This window comes from Oreochromis niloticus, linkage group LG9, assembly GCF_001858045.2.
Source record: "Oreochromis niloticus isolate F11D_XX linkage group LG9, O_niloticus_UMD_NMBU, whole genome shotgun sequence".
In the NCBI taxonomy this organism is placed as follows: domain Eukaryota; kingdom Metazoa; phylum Chordata; class Actinopteri; order Cichliformes; family Cichlidae; genus Oreochromis; species Oreochromis niloticus.
This window is the reverse complement of record NC_031974.2, coordinates 31,409,073-31,422,194: the sequence shown is the minus strand read 5'-3', so window position 1 is coordinate 31,422,194 and position 13,122 is coordinate 31,409,073. Positions and strand designations below refer to the sequence as shown.

At 42.1% G+C, this 13,122-nt stretch overlaps 1 long non-coding RNA gene across 1 annotated transcript; it reads left to right on the top strand.

Annotated features, from left to right (window-relative positions):
• Nucleotides 1-8,166: 8,166 nt before the first annotated feature.
• Nucleotides 8,167-9,573, top strand: LOC109200064 (uncharacterized). The gene is made up of 3 exons (XR_002060274.2): nucleotides 8,167-8,450; nucleotides 8,815-8,890; nucleotides 9,447-9,573. It is a non-coding gene; the product is annotated as an uncharacterized LOC109200064 (long non-coding RNA).
• The last annotated feature ends 3,549 nt before the right edge of the window (nucleotides 9,574-13,122 follow it).

Below are 13,122 nucleotides of genomic sequence, written 5' to 3'. Positions count from 1 at the left end.
AGGGAGCATTTTGACAGGATATCTCCCAATAATACATTATTGTGTTTACATATCCACTGGTATGTAGCTCACATGCTGGGCTGCTGTACATCGAATGATCAGCAGATGTCAGTACTTCCAAATGAGCTGTTGAATGGGTTTTGAGTGATCTGCCTTTTGGTGAAGCTATTGGCTGAAATGATTCGGCACATTCACGGGGCTTCATCACACCATCACTACTAAAAGCCAACAACGTAGCTAAGAACGTAGAGTCACGTTCTTAGCCACTCCTGCTCACACTTGCTCCATGTGCTGAACCTTATTTTCATGGGCACATCTCATGGGCAATCACATGCAAGGACAGGCTAGGATTGTACCATTACATGAAGAAGACAATGAGTCAAGTGGTTCAGGCCAGGTGCACGGAAGGAGATTGGAGCTAGGAGCTTTAAATGCAAGTGCGTCGAAGAAATGTGAAGAAATAAGCAAAAACGAAAAAGGAGTAGCATTGTTGCATTTCAATGATATTGGAGACTAAAAAGCTGAATGCAGAATCTGTAAAATGAAGATGTGGCTAAAATGATACCCATTTTTATTTTAGTAATTTTCAAACTTTTGTCAAGGCCTTAAACCCTGTGTATGTTCTACCTAGTAGTAACCAAGGCATGAAAATTAGGCTTTTATGAAAACACTGAATTAAGAATTTCTTTCGAATTTCTTACAGAAACCATTCATAATTGCTAAATTAGGTTATAATTGAAGGCTCTGAATAAAGAGCCATTTGAGGACTGGCTCTTCTAAGTGAGCTGAGGGAAAAGAGCTGAATGTTTGAAAAGATCTCCCATCACGACTGCAAACTCTCAAGGAAGTAAGGACTCTAGCTAATATAAACAATTCTGCATAGGTGTACTTTTGATATTATGAAAGAATGACCGGGCCAATCAATGGACTCAGTACAACCAGCTGCATCCCATGTAGCTAGGTGCTACTTGGGCAGCTGAATAGGTTTTACACTCTCTAGTTCAGGGGTGTCCAACTCCAGGCCTCAAGGGCCGGTGTCCTGCAGGTTTTAGATATCACCCTGGGTCAACACACCTGAATCAGGTGGCTGCATGTGCATCTTTACTTCTAGTCATCCATTCTAGAAAGCTGTCTCACTCATTCCCAGATTGTTTGGAAGTTAGTTAGGTCCCAATCTATCTATGTACCAGTTTATTGTCTAAGTTTAAAAAAGCGGTTGACCATCCATTGCTTGGGACAGTAGCCATTAAACAATAAATAAATATATGATAGTGCAATGAAGGTGTTTGATTACTCCACCGAGCGCTGCATCGCCACCAGAAAGACAGGATGGAGAGATGGAGCTCTTAGGGTAGTATTTGAAAAATCACTGAATGAGCAACCTAAAAAATGAACTGGCCTCCCAAGATGACATCAGATCTTTAGATGCTTTATTTTCACTGGCGAATAAAATAGACACCAGCTGTAGGAGTGAGCCTGGGGGAAACTTCAAATCCTGCTATATCCATAGCGCCCTCTGCTATTCACCTCGTTATGACTGATGTCGTAAGGTGCTACTTATTAAGTAAATCTTAGTGTGCAGGTGCCTCTCCATGATTAGTGGACCCAGAAGACAGACGACGGATTGGTTACCTAAATGGAGATGAGATATAAGATGACACTGGCATGGACTGCCATTCATTCATCCTCAGCTTATCTCAACCAGTCAGACCTTTAACTGTGAAGCGCCTTTGTAAAAGTTTTTAATGTTTATTGTTATATCAAGGAGTTTAGAGGGGTGGATTGCCTTTTATTGTGATCATAGTTTTCTTCAGTTTATCTTAGATAGAGAGGTAAGTTGTTGTTATTTGTCCACCCTGAAGTTGCACTCAGCTCCTTCTTAGTGTTAAAACCTAAAGAAATAACATATAGAAAAGAAATTATTGTAAAATCGAAACAAATGTGTGACGTGGCTGCTTGAGGTCTGACAAGGATGGATCACCTCTCTATTGTGGTAAGCCCACCCTAGATGGGCCATAAAACACCTCCACTGAGAGAGACAACTAAAGGTGTATGTCTAATGCAGCCAGCCTAGGCATTTTGTTGTGGCCTGACCTAGTACCTAGTTATCCAAATCCACCTTAAATGGTCAACTGCTTTCTACATTTACTCTTCAAAAAAGTTGGCATCTCTCAAAGCAGGCACCAGTCTTAGTATAACCATACCCACTTCAACAGTTCAATGTCTAGGAGTTTTGTCCCAAGTGGTAAGTTGCACCCCAATGCTTACTGTAAAACCATCATTCCTATCATTAAATATGGTCACTCCATCTCTATTAATGGGCTGCAGGTCATTAAGGTGGCAGTAATGAAACCATTACTTAAAAGGCCATCAGTTAACCTAGCGGTCTCACCTAATTTCCCAACCTTCCTTTTATATAAACATGAAAGAGCAGATATAAAACAGGTAACTGATCATCTGCAGAGGAATGGTTTATTTGAAGAGTTTCAGTCTGAATTCAGAACTAATCAGAGTTTAGTGATTATTGTTTATGTAAATGTGCAGTCTTCTTCACACACGAATGTTAATTATGGAGTTCCACAGGGTTCTGTGCTAGGACTAATTCTATTTACAAACTCCCCTTACGCAGTATTACCAAAAGGGATAGCATACAGACTTGGTGTTCGCTCGCTCTGTGGTAGAGTATCACTTCCTGTTCCTGCTCAAACACAGTGGTGTTTCTGAGTAGTTTATCTGCTTAGCAATTTAATTAAAAACTTTTAAATACATTCTTTTTTCATAGTATAATCTTCACGTGCTTCATCCGAAGCACACTTTCTGTGTACTCACTACCTAATTTATAGCCAAAGTATTCACTCACTGTCTCTGTACTGTTTTGCTAGCTTAGCTTAGCTCTTAGCCGACTCGTTAGCACCATGGCTACTTCACCTGTCCCTCCTGCACTTTCCTGCTCATTGTGTCAGATGTTTAGCTACTCCTCGGCCTCCTTTAGCAGTAATGATACCTGTAACAAATGTAGCATATTTGCAGCTCTGGAGGCCAGGATTACTGAATTGGAGACTCGGGTTCGCACCCTTCATTCCCCCGTAGCTAGCCAGGCCCCTTTAGCTGGTGCAGCCGAAGATAGCGTAGGCCCCGCTAGCTGTTCCCCGGCAGACCCCAAGCAGCTGGGGAAAGAGGGCGGCTGGGTGACGGTGAGGAGGAAGCATAGTCCTAAACAGAAGCCCCAGGTACACCACCAACCTGTTCATGTGTCTAACCGTTTTTCCCCACTCGGCGACACACCCGCCGGGGGTCAAACTCTGATAATTGGTGATTCTGTTCTCAGACATGTGAAGCTACAGACACCGGCAACTAGGGATGGGTATCGTTTAGGTTTTATCCGATACTAGTACCAAACCGGTACTTTTGAAACCGTGCCGGTGCTTAAACGGTGCTCGAACTGGTGTTTAAAGAATGAAGAACACACACTTTGTCCAAAAACCTCTCATGTTTAGCTGTTTCCCACTTTTTCTTTGGTCATTTTAGCCTTTTTGGCCAGGGTGAAGGGAGTATCTGCCATCAAACAAGAAGACAGCCGCATGTAACTACGACGGTGTTTGCTAGTTCACCTTACGTGCATTAATTTAATAACGTGGTTACTCAACGTAAATTACACACAAACAACATTAAGCTACTCACGCAGAGAAGAACGGCTGCTGCTGCCATCATTTCTGCTACACTGGCAGGGCTAGTGGCCAGGACTCTTCTCTCCGGGTTCTTGGGGAATGTTGCTAATTCCGGGTCCGATAACAGGCACCACACCCGCAGTAGATGTGCTCGGTGTGAGGTCTTGCAGCAAGCTATCAAATACGGTGCATTTCTCGGCTTTTAAAAAAACGCTATGCGTCGCCAGGTGTTTCATGAGATTCGAGGAGTTACCTCCTTTGCACAGTATCAGCTTAAAGCACTTGTTGCAGGCTGCTGAGTTTGCATCTTTTGCTGTGAAGTACAGCCAGACTTTTGACCGCTTCGCCTTGGGCATTTTTAATCTGTAGCTCTGCTCTAAAAGAACGTACGTACCTGGACCCGCCTACTACGCTTGCAAAGGTAAAATGATTGGCTAGAAGCCAAAGTCTATGACATCTCAGTAAAATACCATAATGGCACCGGATACCGGTACCCATCCCTACTGGCAACCATAGTCAATTGTCTTCCAGGGGCCAGAGCAGGCGACATTGAAGGAAATTTAAAACTGCTGGCTAAGGGTAAACGTAAATTCAGTAAAATCATAATTCACATCGGCAGCAATGACACCCGGTTACGCCAGTCGGAGTTGGTGGTATCTAACCAGATTCTTACTCTGGATAGCATTACCTTGGCCTCCAGTAACGCTGTGAGAAACCTTGGAGTCATTTTTGACCAGGACATGTCCTTCAACGCACATATTAAACAAATATGTAAGACTGCTTTCTTCCATTTGCGCAACATCTCTAAAGTTAGAAATATCCTGTCTCTTAGTGACGCTGAAAAACTAGTTCATGCATTTATTACTTCCAGGCTGGACTACTGTAATTCTTTATTATCAGGATGTCCTAAAAACTCGCTGAAAAGTCTTCAGCTAATCCAAAATGCTGCAGCAAGAGTCCTGACAGGGACTAGAAAGAGAGAGCATATTTCTCCTGTTCTGGCTTCCCTTCACTGGCTTCCTGTTAAATCCAGAATTGAATTCAAAATCCTGCTCCTCACATACAAGGTCTTAAATAATCAGGCCCCATCTTATCTTAATGACCTTGTAGTACCATATCACCCTATTAGAGCACTTCGCTCTCGCACTGCAGGCCTACTTGTTGTTCCTAGAGTATTTAAAAGTAGAATGGGAGGCAGAGCCTTCAATTTTCAGGCCCCTCTTCTGTGGAACCAGCTTCCAGTTTGGATTCGGGAGACAGACACTATCTCTACTTTCAAGATTAGGCTTAAAACTTTCCTTTTTGCTAAAGCATATAGTTAGGGCTGGACCAGGTGACCCTGAATCCTCCCTTAGTTATGCTGCAATAGACGTAGGCTGCCGGGGATTCCCATGATGCATTGAGTTTTTCTTTTCCAGTCACCTTTCTCACTCACTATGTGTTAATAGACCTCTCTGCATTGAATCATATCTGTTATTAACCTCTGTCTCTCTTCCACAGCATGTCTTTATCCTGTCTTCCTTCTCTCACCCCAACCGGTTGCAGCAGATGGCCGCCCCTCCCTGAGCCTGGTTCTGCTGGAGGTTTCTTCCTGTTAAAAGGGAGTTTTTCCTTCCCACTGTCGCCAAAGTGCTTGCTCATAGGGGGTCATATGATTGTTGGTTTTTCTCTGTACCTATGAAGCGCCTTGAGGCGACTTTTGTTGTGATTTGGTGCTATATAAATAAAATCGAATTGAAATTGAATTGAATTGAAAATTAATTGCTATGCAGATAATCCCCAGCTCTATCTCTCCATAAAGCCAGACACACACCAATTAATTAAACTGCAAGAATGTCTGAAAGATAAAAAAAAAACTGGAAGACCTCTAATTTCCTGCTTCTACATTCAGATCAAACTGAGGCTATTGTACTCAGCTATAAAAATCTTAGAAATATGGTATCTAACACGATGCTTACACTGGATGACATTACCCTTGTCTCCCAGTAACGCCTTGAGGAATCTAGGAGATGTTCTTGACCAGGATATGTCCTTCAATGCACATATTGCACAAATATGTAGGACTGCTTTCTTCCATTTGCGTAATATCTCTAAAATGAGAGATATCAGAGTGAAGCTGAAAGACTGCATTTATTACTTCTAGGCTGCCCAAAAAGCCTTCAGTTAATCCAAAAAAAGCGGGCAGTGCCTAACCGGTCCAGGAGCTCGTTGACCCAGGGCATGGGATAAGCATCAAACTGTGACACCTCATTCACTTTGCGATAGTCGACACAGAACCGTATAGACCTATCCTTCCATTTACCAGATGCCAGAGGATCCGCGCTCTGCCTGGTCCCGCCGCATTGCCAGCTGCTCCTATGCAGCCGCCTGGCGTGCGGACGCCGCTGTCATGTCCTGTAGCATTTGGGCCAGTATCTGGAGTGGTTGTGCGGGCGGGCCAGCCTGGGGATCCGACACCCTACGCTGTGTTTCGGCACCACTGTGAAGAACGGACCCAACACACGGTCTTACTGTGCTCAATCGAGGCTTTATTTTCAGCCCTCAGCAGCTTATTCTGTTGTTTTGGTACACCGTACGCAGGAAACAGCCACTCCTTAGCTGCCAGCAAAACCTCTCGCTTCTCCGACTCTCGTGTCATTAAATGCACAGAGGGGAAAAAAGGATCATTAGCCTGAGTGCATGCACCTGCTTTCCGACACACCTCCCTGAGAGCTCACTGTGCCACCCCTCCCCTGCAGCAGGCCAGAGACCACACCCCTGTCACAGCCATGTATCCAACTTTTTCGTTGGCCCACCCTCCTGGGTGATGAGCTGACAGCAGGTGGATGCTTCTCTTGTGTCCTGGATTGTTCATTAGCTGAGAGCAAGACCACAATCTGTGTCTTGAACACTGTGTCTGACAAGGTGAGCAGCAACACAGAGGTGCCACAAGGTACCGTCCTCTTCCTTTTCCTCTTCATACTCTACACCACAGGCTTCAGCCACTGCACAGAGACCTGCCATTTTCAGAAGTTTTCTGATGACTCTGCAGTGGTTGGATGCATCAGTGAAGGTGAGGAGTCTGAATACACGACTGTGGTGGACTCCTTTGTCACGTGGTGCGAGCAGAATCATCTGCAGCTCAACGTGCAAAGGCCAAAGAATTGATGGTAGACTTATGAGGACCAGGAAACCTGCGACCCCTGCTTCAAACCAGGGGGTCGACACTGTGGAGGACTATAAATCCCTCAGAGTACAAACTGATAATAAACTGGACTGGGTTAAAAACAGCAGTGCACTCTACAGGAAGGGCCGAGTCATCTCTATTTTCTCAGGCGGCTGTCTTTTAAAATCTGTTGGACAAGGCTCAGGATTTTCTATGAGTCGAATGTGGCCACTGCCACCCTCTATGCTGTTGCATGCTGGGGCAGCATGTTGACCGTTGCAGATGCCAACAGATTCAATAAACTGATCTGCAAGGCCAGTAATGTTGTGGGGAAGGAGCTGGATTACCTTAAGGTGGTGTTGGAGAGGCAGATGTTATCCAAGATAAAGATAATGCTGGACAATACCTCCCACCAATCCACCATATGCTGGCCAGTCACATGAACATATTCAGTGAGAGAATGAGATTACTCAAATGAACCATTGAATGACAAAGGAACTCATTCCTGCCTGTGGCTCTCTGTGTACAACTCCTCCATCTAATTCACTGTAAACACTGCAGTAGGTACTTTCTTAATATTTGCACATACTCTACAGTGAAAATAACAAACATTTACAATTTAGAGTACAATGTCAATCATATACTATATATTTAATCTCTGGAAAGTGCAAATCAGAATCATTATACTTTATTGATCCCTAAAGAAGTTATGTGGGTTACAGTTGCTCCAAAAAGAAATTTTAAAATGGGAACAATAACAGAGGTGATTATAAATAAATATCAAGAATATTGACAATGATATTACATAAAAAAGAGCTTGTGCAAAAAGGGTGTAACTATTGCAGTGTTTACAGCGTATTAGATGGAGGAGTTATACAGAGAGATGCCCACGGGCAGGAATGATTTCCTGTGTCGTTCAGTGGTGCTTTTTGGTAATCTTATGCCGTTTCTCAATTCTCAAGTACGTGAGTACGTACTCGCGTTCTCGGCGAGTACGTACTGGCCGAGAACGCACGGGAGTATGGACTCGCCGAGAACGTGAGTACGTACTCACGTACTTGAGAATTGAGAAACGGCCTTTGTCTGAGTTTCGGACGAAATGCATTCTGGGATATTTAGCTGTACCAAGTCCACACAAGTCACCACCGATGCATGCTCGATAAAACAGGCGGAGCGAGAACACATCCGGGACTTTTTCGCGTTCTCGGTTTGATGCGTACTTCGAATTGGAACAGTACTTGGTCTCCGACTGATGACGTATCACGAGTACACGAGAACGCAAGTACGCACAAGTACGCACAAGTATGCATATTGAGAAACGGCATTAGTCTCTCACTGAACGTGCTCCTGTGATTGGCCAGCACATCATGGAGTGGGTGGGAGGTATTATCCAGCATTGTCTTTATCTTGGACAACATCCGCCTCTCAGACACCACCCTATGTGGTCGGATCCACAATCCGTCTTTTACAGTGGTGCAGAAACCCAGGATTGTGGCGTGGAGGAACCGCAACCAGGCCAGCCAGGGGAGGCGCTGGCCCAAATGGTGGCCGAGCTCACGGCCACGCGGAGGAAGTAGGCGGTGGTGTTTCGCCACCAGTGGGAACAACGGCAGGACTGGACCGAGCCCTGGATGCAGGTGATAGAGTGTTTTCTTTGTTTTATTGTAGGGTCTAAGAAAATAAGATATGGACATCATAAAATTCACAGATCTGGTAAAATATTGTCAATGGAACACCTGGAAAAAATTGAATCTTCTGTAGAATTTAGGCTCTTACTATGATAAAATAGGAGATAAAATATTCAGTGTCAAAGTCTGTAGACTTTTTCAGTCTCATTAACAATGTAATGAGGATTTTCAATACTGAGTGTGCTGTATACAGTACACGGAAAACCCAACTCACTCCCTTCATATTCATCTGGGCAGGAACTGGGCACCATTTTCTTTTCATCAGTTGAATATGGCAAGTTTCTCCTGATCACCTAATGTTTTCATGTTTTAGTGGAAAGAGCATGGAAGGAAAATGTCCAGATTGAGAGGTGACTGTGTGGTGGTACCTAAGACTAAATATGCTGAGGGTAAGTTAACTATTTAACTTAGTTTTCATGGCTAAAGCTTCCTTTGCAGGTGTAGTGAAAGAAACGCTGTTCAGAAAAAACAGTATAACATGAACCGAGTAGATTTATATGAACCATATATAATATGTTTGGTTTTTTTGGTTAGTTAACTAAGTTAAGGGTTTTCACTGTACTGTTGTGGTAACTGATTTTGTAGTTTTATCATATGTATTTGATGAGGTGCTAAATTTAACTAGACAGTGCTGTTTCAGTAATGTTAAGAGAAAGTAACGTCACTATAGGTTTTTGAAACATCATCAGCCCATGGCTCAGGTCTGCAATAGGGCAAATCGCCCCTGGCATTTTTGGTCCAGGTGGCTGACCATGATCAGTCAAAACAGATGGTCCAGTTAAATATGTGCACATATTTGTGCTATTTGCAAAGCAGTGGTACAGCCAAGTAATACGTGCAAAACTATATTTATATAAAATGTATAAATAAAATAAAATCGTTGTCAGAGAAACTTTGTGTTGTTGGTGATAATGCTGATTCTGTTCTCATTCTGCTATTTTAAAGATTGCATCATTTTGAATATTTCCACAATGAACCAACAAAAATATGTCAAGACTTCTGAACTGAGACTGAATTCTTGAATTCAGGTAAGAGGCAAACAGCTTGGCCAGTTAATGACCCTTAGAAATGCAAATCATTATTAATTATTATTAATTGGACTTTCTCTTTCTACCAAGCTACATTTTTAGCATATCTGAAAATCACTGCCAGCAGGGGCTTGGGACTTGGTTCTCGTAGCTGTTTTTGTTCACCATTTACTCATTTTTTAGTTGTTAATATGAAAACTATGTCACTTTTGGTGCCTGACATTTCTGATATCAACTTTGCCACTAAAGTGACATTTTATACACTTAACACCATTTTTTTTCAAACAAAATACATAAGAAAAAGATCCATGGACACTAGCCTGTTGATCTGCTAGGATCATTTTGGCTCTTGTGCCACTTCTCTCTGTTTAAATAGAGAGTAACATGCTGCAACATTCAGACCAATGCTTTCTGCGTTGTAGGAAATACTTTAAGAGGGAGATTCTGTCACTTAACTGACAGGGTTTTCTGTTCGAGAAAGAGCATTAACTCTGAGTCAGTTACCAGGATAACAGACTCTGAGCTTAACCTGGTTGCTGGAAGGTTTTCTTAACCAAACTCACAGTTGCATCTTGGAGATGACGTGAATATTTAAGTGAAGATGAGGCTGAAATGACTTTAAGACTCTAAAATTGATTTGAATTGACTTTTAAAAAGCATCTACATTTCTGGTTTGAAGAAGACATCATCTTGCCCTGCAACATGGTGTCTGAGAAGGAGACTGCTGTTCCGCTTAATCCCATTTTATGTATGTATGTGGCCATATATGTACAGACATTCCCCCCTCCCCCCTCCAGACAATGAGCTGAGGACCCACCTAAACCACAACAACAGATGATTACCATGGAGGGCCAGATATCAGCCACTTACAATGTTCAGAGGTCTCAGAGAGGTTTCACCCTTAACCCCCGGTGACCTACGACTTTTTTCACATCTGGATTGTGATGATGCATATGATCAGCAGTGGGTCAATGAGCATCTCCAAATGGGACAACTCCTACTAATATCTGGGATTCTCCACCTCTTTTTTTTGTCTTGTAGAATTGAAGAAGCCTCTTGGATGAGAGGTGAAAAATCTTCACAAAGTTGACGAAGTCCAGTTGCCTTTTTTCTTCAAGTTCTTAAGAATAACATGACCTTTCTGGGAACCTGCATATCCAAATTGGTTGTTAATCAGTTTCAGCTACTTCGGTGTTAATTAAATCAAAAACAGGGGGAACAGTGAGATGATCTTACAGGCTACAAACATTTTTTCTGATGTTTTCACTAAGTAAATTAATTTGACCAGCTCAAATAAAGATATGGGTGAAAAATAAAAATAATATAACAGGCCATAGTGGGCCAGACAGTGATGATAACAAAGGAGAAAAATTATTTTTCACATTGCTCAATTCTACAAGGAAATTATTGTTTTCATAATCTTCATTTGAAAACAGCAGGTATGAGTAACAATATCAGTAAAATTTAGGACTCTTTAGGATTACCTCTGCTCTTTGAGATGAAGTTTGAAAAATAGGCAGCCCTTGAATCCCTAACTGAAGGGTAAGATGAAACCAAAAGATCCTTTAAATGGAGAAAATGAACATGTAAACAAGTTGAACTCCCGAAACGCTAAACTTTTTAATGGAAAGGCTTTAAACAGAAAACACTGTTAAATGCACAAACTAATATTGCTTCAAAAACAAAACATATTTTGTCTAAAATGAAAAGTCTGTGGTCATTAATAAGACTTGTTGAGAGTTCATTGTTGTTATAAGTAGATAAAACATCAGAAAATGTATTACCAAACAAAGGAATTTAAGATGCAACAACTAACCACACAGCAAACAGCACAGGAAGGACCACTAAATGACAACTTAAAAAAATAAAAAGATCAGAAATCGAAAATGTCCTCAGAACCCATAGAGTCAATTTTAAACCCAAAGTTAAAAAAACAAAAGCACAACATGTGTTCTTTGAAATGTTCATTTGGCCAGACACATGTTTGGTAAAATTTGATGAACTAATGACACTGATAAAACCTGGGGCAACGAGGTCAGAGTCATTGCCAAAGTGTATTTTAAAAGCCCTGGCTAAAACCAATCTGGTCAGCTTCATGTTGGGAGAGAAATTCACTGAACTCCTTTAGGAAGAAACTATTTAGGCCACGCAAACAACACACCACATCTCAATAAAAAGGATCCTTATTCCCAACTTAAATCAACTGTATGTCAAAAGATGAAAGATATTTGACATTTACTGAACAAAACATGAACATTGGTTTCCAAACACTGGAGCTAGACCCTCTCCTTGACCACAGGAGGAGACTACCTAATGAAAGAATAATCACCCAGGTAAAGACAGTAGTTTGGAATTTCTTAAATGATCCTGAGGGTTATGGAACAAAAAAGTCAAGTGGAAGAGCCCAAAAAAATTTCACCAGCACTGCCTGAGGATCCAATTGGCTTACCTGCCAAGACACTGAATGATCCTCGGCCCAAATTAAGGCTGTTACTTGTACCGACTGCAGCCCTATAACCATCAGACGGCATCTGAGACTCAAAGACTTGAAAAACAAAAAACATCTTCAAAGGCCTCGTCTCCTTGAACACCACAGAACTTACCATTTGGACTTTGCAAGAGAGCATCAAACATGGGATATTGAAAGGTGGAAGAAAGTTTTATTCTCTGATGAGAAAAAATGTAACCTTGATGGTCCTAATGGTTTCCAGCGTTACTGGTATGACAAGCAGATCCCACCTGAGATGTTTTCTACGCGCCACAGTGGAGAGGGCGCCATAATGGTCTGGGGTGCTTTTTCTTTCGGTGGAACAATGGAGCTTCAGGAGATGCAGGGGCGCTGGCTGTGTCCAGATGTTGCAGAGAGCATTCCTCATGACTGAGGGCCCTCACCTGTGTGGTAATGACTGGGTTTTTCAACAGGACAACGCTATAGTACACAATGCCCGCGGGACAAGCGACTTCTTCCAGGAGAATAACATCACTCTTTGATGGATGGCAAGGACAGTTTACAAAAAGTGATCGACAATAACGGTGGAGCTACTCATTACTGAGTTCATGTTTAGAACTTTGATTTCTGTTTTGGGGAGTTTACAGAGTTTTTTAGAGGTGTGGTTCTAAACTTTTGATCAGCTGTAAAACAGTCTGATTCAGTTTAAGCATTGTTTTCAATAAACTGCATGCTCAAAAAATGTTTTGTCTCACTCCCATTTCTTCTTGTTGCATGTTGAAGCTCTACTTGGAACCTTGTTAAGATCCAACCATGCAAAATGTGATTTTTTGCCATTTTTCAAGTGGTCTTAAACTTTTGATCAGGACCGTTCAGGAACGTTTTAAGCCCAATCTAAAAGATAGAGACAATATTTGTCTCCTGAATCCAAACTGGGAGCTGGTTCCACAGAAGAAGGGCATGAAAACTAAAGGCTCCTCCTCCCATTCTACTTGTAAATACCCTGGGAACTAAATAACCTGTACATGTATATACATTCTAATTCAAAATTTCAACAATGTTTTTGAAGTCAGAAGCTAAGATCTAAGAGATGTCTGTAATTCTGCATCCAAAATCTGGTCTCCGTAACAAAAAAGAAGCAGCC